This window comes from Panicum virgatum, chromosome 2K (genome assembly GCF_016808335.1).
Source record: "Panicum virgatum strain AP13 chromosome 2K, P.virgatum_v5, whole genome shotgun sequence".
NCBI lineage: Eukaryota > Viridiplantae > Streptophyta > Magnoliopsida > Poales > Poaceae > Panicum > Panicum virgatum.
The window spans coordinates 4,808,825-4,817,140 of NC_053137.1; the positions used below are offsets into that span (position 1 = coordinate 4,808,825).

General features: G+C 56.3%; 1 long non-coding RNA gene across 1 annotated transcript; it reads right to left on the reverse strand.

Annotated features, from left to right (window-relative positions):
* Window positions 1-4,027: 4,027 nt before the first annotated feature.
* Window positions 4,028-5,454, reverse strand: LOC120695862. The gene is made up of 3 exons (XR_005683929.1): window positions 4,937-5,454; window positions 4,329-4,710; window positions 4,028-4,217 (listed from the first exon to the last, which is right to left on the reverse strand). It is a non-coding gene; the product is annotated as an uncharacterized LOC120695862 (long non-coding RNA).
* Between the last annotated feature and the right edge of the window lie 2,862 nt (window positions 5,455-8,316).

The following is an 8,316-nucleotide window of genomic DNA, read 5'->3' on the forward strand; positions in this document are numbered from 1 at the left end:
GTTACTGTATGTAGCATCACTGTAGCAAATCATGAATTGATTACTGTCATTATATTCGTCTCGAAAAGTTACACCCATCCGTGGAAAGTTTTTACAAATAAATTTCGTTTAGTACTCCATGGTCCATGCATGCATTCGTCTTTTTGTGAAAATCTTTTGGTGGTGTAAACCAAACACAGCCATTGTTGGGGCATCTGAGAATGCCTGTGTTCCCCACTTGTATTTCTGAAAAACCACAAACTTTGGATTCTCCTGGTGACTGTGGTCCTGTCCTGGAGGAGCGAGCAGGCGAGCAACTTTACACTTTGTATAGTCTTTCGGATCAAAAGGAGGCGGCTGGTGGGCCACTGTTCATGCAGCTTTGCATCATTGCGAGTCGGGTCAGAGGATTTTTCTGATGAACTGATGCTCTGAACCGATTCCTAATCACTCTGGTCCCTCCTCACGCTTGGTGCGCAGCATTCAGGCAACGAGTGGATATGGACTGGGTTGATGGAACATGCTATCAAGCCCGGGGCCATTGAGAATGCAAAAGGATGAACAGGGATTTCACATGGAACAATTGAATTCGGGTGAAATTCCTATCAAGAACCATCTGGGGCCATTGAGAAGGCAAAAAGATCAACAGGGATTTCACATGAAATCGTTCGAATTCCTGCAAAATTCGGGAGAAATTCCTTTTTTCTTTTTCCCGCATTCCAAATCAATCGTACAGGTTCCGAGGCTTGCATACATACACACAGAAAGAAAAGAAAACCGCGCCAATCTCTGAACCGAGAAGTACACGGAACCGCATCAATGTTCTTCGATTCAGACATCGCAATAACAACACCACGCGTGCTGATTGCTGAGTGAACAGCAAGCTCGTGCCATCGTCCATGTGCGGTGTCGCTTCTGCATCGAAACTGTCGCCGTCGCTTTTCAATTTTTTTGCCGGGGACGGACAATGGAAGAACCGGACAAGCACAGGTCTTGGTGTTCCGCCTCAACTGAGGCAGGCCAAAGGGCGAAGGGAAGCAGACGGGCGCAGGGCAGGGCAATGACAATCACTTCGCTTCATGCCACTGATGGAGATACGGCAACACATGTGGGCGAAGCAGACATGAATCTTGAGTGAGCCCATTTGGACATGAGAGTCCAATGGGCCTTGCTAGCTTGGAAGAACCAAGAAGGGGAAAAGAGGGTCCTATTTACCTTCCTCGATTATGTTGTGGGACAGTGCGTTTATAATTTGTACTTGTACATGATGATGGTTTCAATGTGAATATATCTCGGTGATCATTTATTCATTTATACGCCCCAGTGGAACTGAATTTGGAGGACAGTAAGCACAATGATCACTGAGCTATATTTAAGTAGAAACCACGAATTCAGTCTGCAGCTATGCAACCTTTGTTCAGAAATCACAATGATAATGGAGTCAGACATATCATTGATAGTCTGCAGCTATTCAACCCCCCCCCCCCCCCCCAAACTAAGCAAACAGCTATGCAACTTCTTCTTAGTCTGCAAGGACAGTTAGGCCTTCTCCAGTGGTGGGTTCGGTATGTGGCACCGAATCCCATTTAGGTTTCGATTCCTGTCCGAAGGAGAGGGTGCGATTTGGGCCTGACACCTCATTCCAGGGTGCGGTTTCCACCCACCACTGGAGAAGGCCTTAAGGAATGGACCGAATACTAGTTGCTAGGAATTCTCTTAGAAACAAGAGTATGGGATTCAGTTGAGCCAGTGCAACTTGTTTAGTTATTTCGATTTCGACTCACATCCTCAAATACACACACATAGAGCTAGCTTGAGTCCAGTTCTGAATGCAAGTGATCTGAATAGCACCTCTACATCAATGCAGACATATGCTAGACTTCCAACCGATCTGAACGGCTGAACCACTCCGGGGATGAAGCTGGGCCAGATAGCAGTAGCAGCTGTTCAGAGCTGCCGTAGAGGGTGGCTCACGCAAGTAATCTAAAAAGTTCACTACTATCACTGTCATTCTGGCAAAGCAGCATGTTCAATCTGTAAAGAGAAGGCTGAGTCTTAATCTCTCTCAGTGTTACGGTGGTTTGCTGAATTCTCAGTGTTACGGTGGTTTCCTGAATTCGAGAGCCTGCGGGCGAACACCTGGTGCGCAGCCGCCGCCGGCGGCGACATGCCATGCCTAACGAGGTAGCAAACGAGCGGAGACGGTGGCATCCGGGTTGTACCTTGCGGACGCGCTGCCGCCATGGAGGCGAGAGCGTGGCGAAGACGAAGGGGAACGGACGTGTTCCGGCCTCCGGGGAGGCCCTCCCAAAAGAACCAGGCCGGCGTCGTCGACGACGTCGTGTCGCGCCCGGCGAGCAGGACTGCAGGAGAGAGGCTCTCGTCGCTCGCGGCCGCCGTGAAGCGATACGGGACACGGGAAATCGTCCCAGAGTGGCAGGACGGCGCATCGGCGCTCCGGCGAGCCACGGCATGCAGCGGAGGCGGCGGCGCGGCGACGACCAGGGGCGGACGGTGAACCAAATGCCGACCCGGGGTGGACGGTATTTGAAATACCGTCCGCCCCCGGGGTCGCTGCGATTCGTTGGATCGAGCACGTGCGGTTGAGATCATGCGAGTTGCTCCCAGGCGGACTCGGTCGTCCTTGCCAGTCGTCTCTCGTCTGCCAGCGCGCGGCGCAACGCTGGAGGCCGGACGGCGTGGCCCGCGGCGGCGGTAGGCAGTAGCGCTCGGCTCAGCCTCGGTGGCGACGAATGCCGGCCGATCGACGCCGCCGGAGGCCTCGCCGCATCACTCTTCAAGAGAAGCTCGCCCGATTAGCCAGCTCTGGGCAAAGCATCACTGGCCCTGCCGGGCCGGGCAAGGAGATGGCGAGTCCGCTGGCCGGAGATGCGCGCGGGATCGCCGGCGACAACCACATCGCCACCCGTCGATCTTCCTGGGCCGCGACCTCCAAGGAGCCGAGGAACGTGATGCCTACCTTGTCTTCTTCCTCTTGCTCCCTCGATATGCATCCACTGTCTCCCTCTTCCAGCCGCAGCAGGGCGGCGAGCTTCGGGAGGACGGCGCCCATCGTCCCCGGAGGGCACGGGAACTCGTCCCAGACTGTCAGTCCGGCGCGGCGGCGCTCCGGCGAGCCACGGCATGCAGCGGAGGCGGCGTCGCGGCGACGCGGCGAGGAGGAGGGGCGGACGGTGAACCAAATGCAGACCGGGGGTGGACGGTATTTGAAATACCGTCCACCCCCGGGGTCCCTGCCAGCCGTTGGATGGAGCACGTGCGGTCCCGATCATGCGAGGTTTGCACAGGCAGGGACTTGGCCGTCCTCGCCGGTCACCTGGCAGCGCGCGGGAGCTGGGATAGCGCCACGCCGGAGGCCGGCTCGAACAGCGCGCCGGCGGCGCTACAACCGCCGGTAGCGGATGTCCGCCGATCGACGGCACCGGAGACCTCGCCGGCTCATTGTTCAAGAGAAGCTTGCCCGATCAGCGCTGGGACTCTGGAAGTCTAGAGTCAAGAGTCTGGGCAAAGCGCCCGTGATGAGCCCAGGCAAGGAGATGGCCGGCCGGCTTCGGCAGTCCGGAGATGCGCGCGGTCGCCGGCTCGGACCACGTCGCTGCTTCTAACCGGCGCCCGGCTGCTTTCTGCTCCAAGCCTGCAACGCGGAGTGTGCAGGTAGGCGATGGATCGAGAGCGTCAGACACTGCCTGTAATTCAGAGTTCCGATTGACTATGCGCCTATGCATTGCAGCGTCAGACTCAAACAGAAACTTCAGAGTTGAGATTAACAGATCGTGGACTGGCAACACAGTCATAGCAAATGAAAATGGATGGTAGCATCTCAAGTAAAGGTCACGCCAAGTTTTCGTGTTCCTTTCACTCTCCACAGTTGGGTTAAACGGCACCTGCAACTGTGTGCAAGCAATGCAACTGCATATCCAGAGGTCAGGCACTGTCAGATGGGAGTGTCATTCAAGAAGACATCAAGCATTTTTCATCCCAAAGCAATATCAAAATAATAACATGTGATGCTTTGGCAATAGAAACATATTCTTGGATTCACATGATAGTTTGAAAGGCACGGTACTTCAGCATTTTCATTAACCTCAATCCTCATCCTAGTTTTCTAGCTTCACCATCCTGTTTATATTTCTTGCATTTACTCAATACGAGCTTGGCAAATAGGGATGAACTGTCCTCTAGCAGTTTTGCTGGTGCGTCATGCTCTGCGATTTCACCTGTTTTGCATCATGAACATTGTTTTTATGTAACATCATGGAAAGTGTTAAAGTGGGATGAGAAATAAATATAGACATTTTTTTTGGCTCATAGGTGAGGGGCTTACTGACCGTTGTCTAGTAGCAAGACTTTGTGACTATCAAGAACTGATGTGATACGATGCGCTATTGTAATCCATTGGGCAAATTTAAGTTTTAAGGTTTCCTGAATCAAACTGTAGGTTATTGGATCCACAGAGGAAGTTGCCTCATCCAGAACCAAGATCTTTCTCCTTTAATTTCCAGAATCACCCTTCCCAAGTACACAAGCTGGCGCTGACCTGCGCTCCAGTTTTTACCCCTCTTTGTCACTGCATTTCAAAACTAGTATACAAGTTATAGTTTTGACATCATAGTCTTGGGACCTTCTGGTAGATATGAGATATCGAACCTTTCGAATCAAGCTTAAGCTGAGTCTTTGTAACTTCATCCCCAAGATGACAGGAATCCAATCCTACAGAACACATACATAGAGTAGCATTTTAGCAACCAAACAACACAAACCAATTCAGCAAGAACTATTTTCAGTTTTCTTCAACACAATTTTTTTAACCTTTTACCACAGATTTAGCACAAAATGTACCTTTTCGTCAACAATTTCAGCACAAAATTAGCTCAGAGTAACTCTTCGTCAGCACAAATGTTCAACAGCAGTTACCACAAATTCAGCTCAAAAGTACCTTTTTGTCCACAGATTCCTTGGTTCTGGAGAAAGATCTTGTGTGCTTGAGAAAGATCTTGGTTCTGGCACAATGGTATGCCCATGCATATTTTTGAGCATTGGTCCCTCTCAGGCAAAACAGCGAGCACCTGGTGCGCAGCCACCGGCGACATGCCTTGAATGCCATGCCTAGCGATTTGGTGAAGTAGGTGGAGTGGTGGACTCTGTCATGGCGTATCCAGTTCAGCTCGCCGAAGCTGGCTGGGGACGACGCGTCTGTGCTCCCATTGCTGGTGGCGTCCCACACCTCGCGGGCATCGCGCACGAGCTAATCCTCCACGTCAGAGCCGCCGGTGGAGAGCCGAGCGTAGACTCTCCCAGACGAACCAGGTCGGCGTCGCCGACGACGTCGTGGCACGCCCGGCGAGCAGGGAGCTGGTGACCAGTGACCACGTCCCCCGGAGGCTCTCGTCGCTCGCCGTCGCGGCGAAGCGAGGCAGGACACTGGACACGAGAAATCATCCCAGAATGGCAGGCCGGCGCGGCACGGCACGCAGCGGGGGTGGCGTTCGCGGCGACGACCAGGGGCGGACGGTAAACTAAATGCCTACCAGGGGGGACGGTATTTCAAATACCGTCCACCCCTGGGGTCCTGGCAGCCGTTGGATGGAGCACGTGCGGTCCAGATCATGTGAGGTTTCAACAGCTAGGGAGCAGGGACTCGGCCGGTCGTTCTCGTCAGTCCTCTGGCAGCTGCGCGGCGCGGCGCTGGAGGCCGGACGGCGTGGCCCGCGGCGGCGGTAGCTGGTGGAGAGTGCCCACCGATTGACGACGCCGGAGGCCTCGCCGCTTCATCGTTCAGGAGAAGCTCGCCCGATGAGCTCTGAGCAAAGCGTCTGTGTCCCCGCCGACCCCCGGGCAAGGAGATGGCAAGCCGGCTGACCGGCTTCGGCGGACCGGAGATGCACGCAGTCGCCGGCTCAAACCACATCCCCACCAGTTGTTCTTCCTGGCGAGCCGGTGCCGAGCTCGGCCTCGCTGCCGAATCCACAATCATGTCGGCAAATCTGTGAGCAGGGCGGCGGCGAGCTTCGGGAGGACGGCGCCCATCGTCCCCGGAGGCTCTCGTCACTCGCGGTCGCGGTGAAGCGACACAAGACACGGGACTCGCACCAGACTGGCAGTCCAGCGCGACGGAGCTTCGGCGAGCCACGACACGCAGCGGATGCAGCGCCGCTGCGATGACCAGGGGCCGACGGTAAACCGAATGCGGACTGGGGGTGGACGGTATTTCAAATGCCGTCCACCCCTGGGTCTCTTCCACCCGCTAGATCGATAACAAGCGGTCCAGATCACGTGAGGTTTGCATAGGCCAGGACTTGGTCGTCATCCCCACTTACCTGCAAGCGCGCGGGAGCTGCGGTGGCGCTACACCGGAGGCCCGACGGCACGGCCGCGGTGCTCAGCCTCGACGGCGAATGTCCGCCGATCGACGACGCCGGTGGCCTCACCGCTTCATCATTCAGGCGAAGCGCGTCCCATTTGCTCTGGGCAAAGCGTCGTCCGTGGCCCTAGGCAGCGGGGAAGGAGATGGCCAGCCGGTGGCCGGCTTCGGCGGACCGGAGATGCTCGCGGTCGCCAGCCGGTGAACCACATCTCCGCCTCCGCCGCCGGCACCCGGCTGCCTCCTTCTCCAAGCCTGCAACGCAGGGTCACGGTGGGCGATGGATCGAGAGCGTGATAACTGGTAGGCTCGTAGGCTATGCATTGCAGCGTCATCAGACACTCCTATTTTCACTAGAAAGTAGAAACCAAGTAAAAAAATGCGATGTTCAGCCTTACATTGGGGCCGATGATGGATCTTTCAGAGGATGTCAACTCAACACTTGCTGCGATTACATCTGGCCAGGTCACACAGAACCTTCAGATTTGAGGTTAACAAATCATGGACTGGCAACACCCGCGGAAGTTTCCTTACCGGTGCGTGTTGCGGGGACGCCCGCGGCGCGCGTGGTGGCGTCTGGTGGCAGCGGGGACGCCCGCGTACGCCACCAACGTCCGGCGACAAGGTCCAGTGGCTATTGTTGCACGGCAAGTGCGGTTTCGTGGCCGGTCCGATGCTTGGGGATTGGGGGCCATGGCGAAAGCCTTGCCTGTTCTTTCAGGCTGATGACGGCGACGCCTTCGGCGCCGTTTTCTTCGTTGGAAGCGTCATCGTTTTAGCCCTCTCCCTTTGTGTCGTCGTGCTTCTTGGGTGTGATCCCAGACCATCGTCCCCCTGTGTGGCGGCGCCGGCCGTCAGGTGGTTCTGGCTGTGGCAGGAGTGTTTCTTTTTCTTTTTCCTTCTTTTCTTTTTTCTTTCTTTCTCAAAAAACAAAATTTAAAAAGAGACAGTGGGTGTGTGATGCCTTGGATCGACGGCCCAATCCGATCGAGCAAAGTTTGTGGAGGCTCGTGTCGATGACCCAATCCGACTGAGTGGGGTTCTCGTCATGGCTCGTATCTTGGTTCTGGCACAATGGTATGCCCATGCATATTTTTGAGCATTGGTCCCTCTCAGGCAAAACAGCGAGCACCTGGTGCGCAGCCACCGGCGACATGCCTTGAATGCCATGCCTAGCGATTTGGTGAAGTAGGTGGAGTGGTGGACTCTGTCATGGCGTATCCAGTTCAGCTCGCCGAAGCTGGCTGGGGACGACGCGTCTGTGCTCCCATTGCTGGTGGCGTCCCACACCTCGCGGGCATCGCGCACGAGCTAATCCTCCACGTCAGAGCCGCCGGTGGAGAGCCGAGCGTAGACTCTCCCAGACGAACCAGGTCGGCGTCGCCGACGACGTCGTGGCGCGCCTGGCGAGCAGGGAGCTGGTGACCAGTGACCACGTCCCCCGGAGGCTCTCGTCGCTCGCCGTCGGGCGAAGCAAGGCAGGACACTGGACTCGAGAAATCATCCCAGAATGGCAGGCCGGCGCGGCACGGCACGCACCGGGGGTGGCATTCGCGGCGACGACCAGGGGCGGACGGTAAACCAAATGCCGACCAGGGGGGACGGTATTTCAAATACCGTCCACCCCTGGGGTCCTGGTAGCCGTTGGATGGAGCACGTGCGGTCCAGATCATGTGAGGTTTCAACAGCTAGGGAGCAGGGACTCGACCGGTCGTTCTCATCAGTCCTCTGGCAGCTGCGCGGCGCGGCGCTGGAGGCCGGACGGCGTGGCCCGTGGCGGCGGTAGCTGGTGGAGAGTGCCCACCGATTGACGACGCCGGAGAGCTTCGGGAGGACGGCGCCCATCGTCCCCGGAGGCTCTCGTCACTCGCGGTCGCGGTGAAGCGACACAGGACACGGGACTCGCACCAGACTGGCAGTCCAGCGCGGCGGAGCTCCGGCGAGCCACGACACGC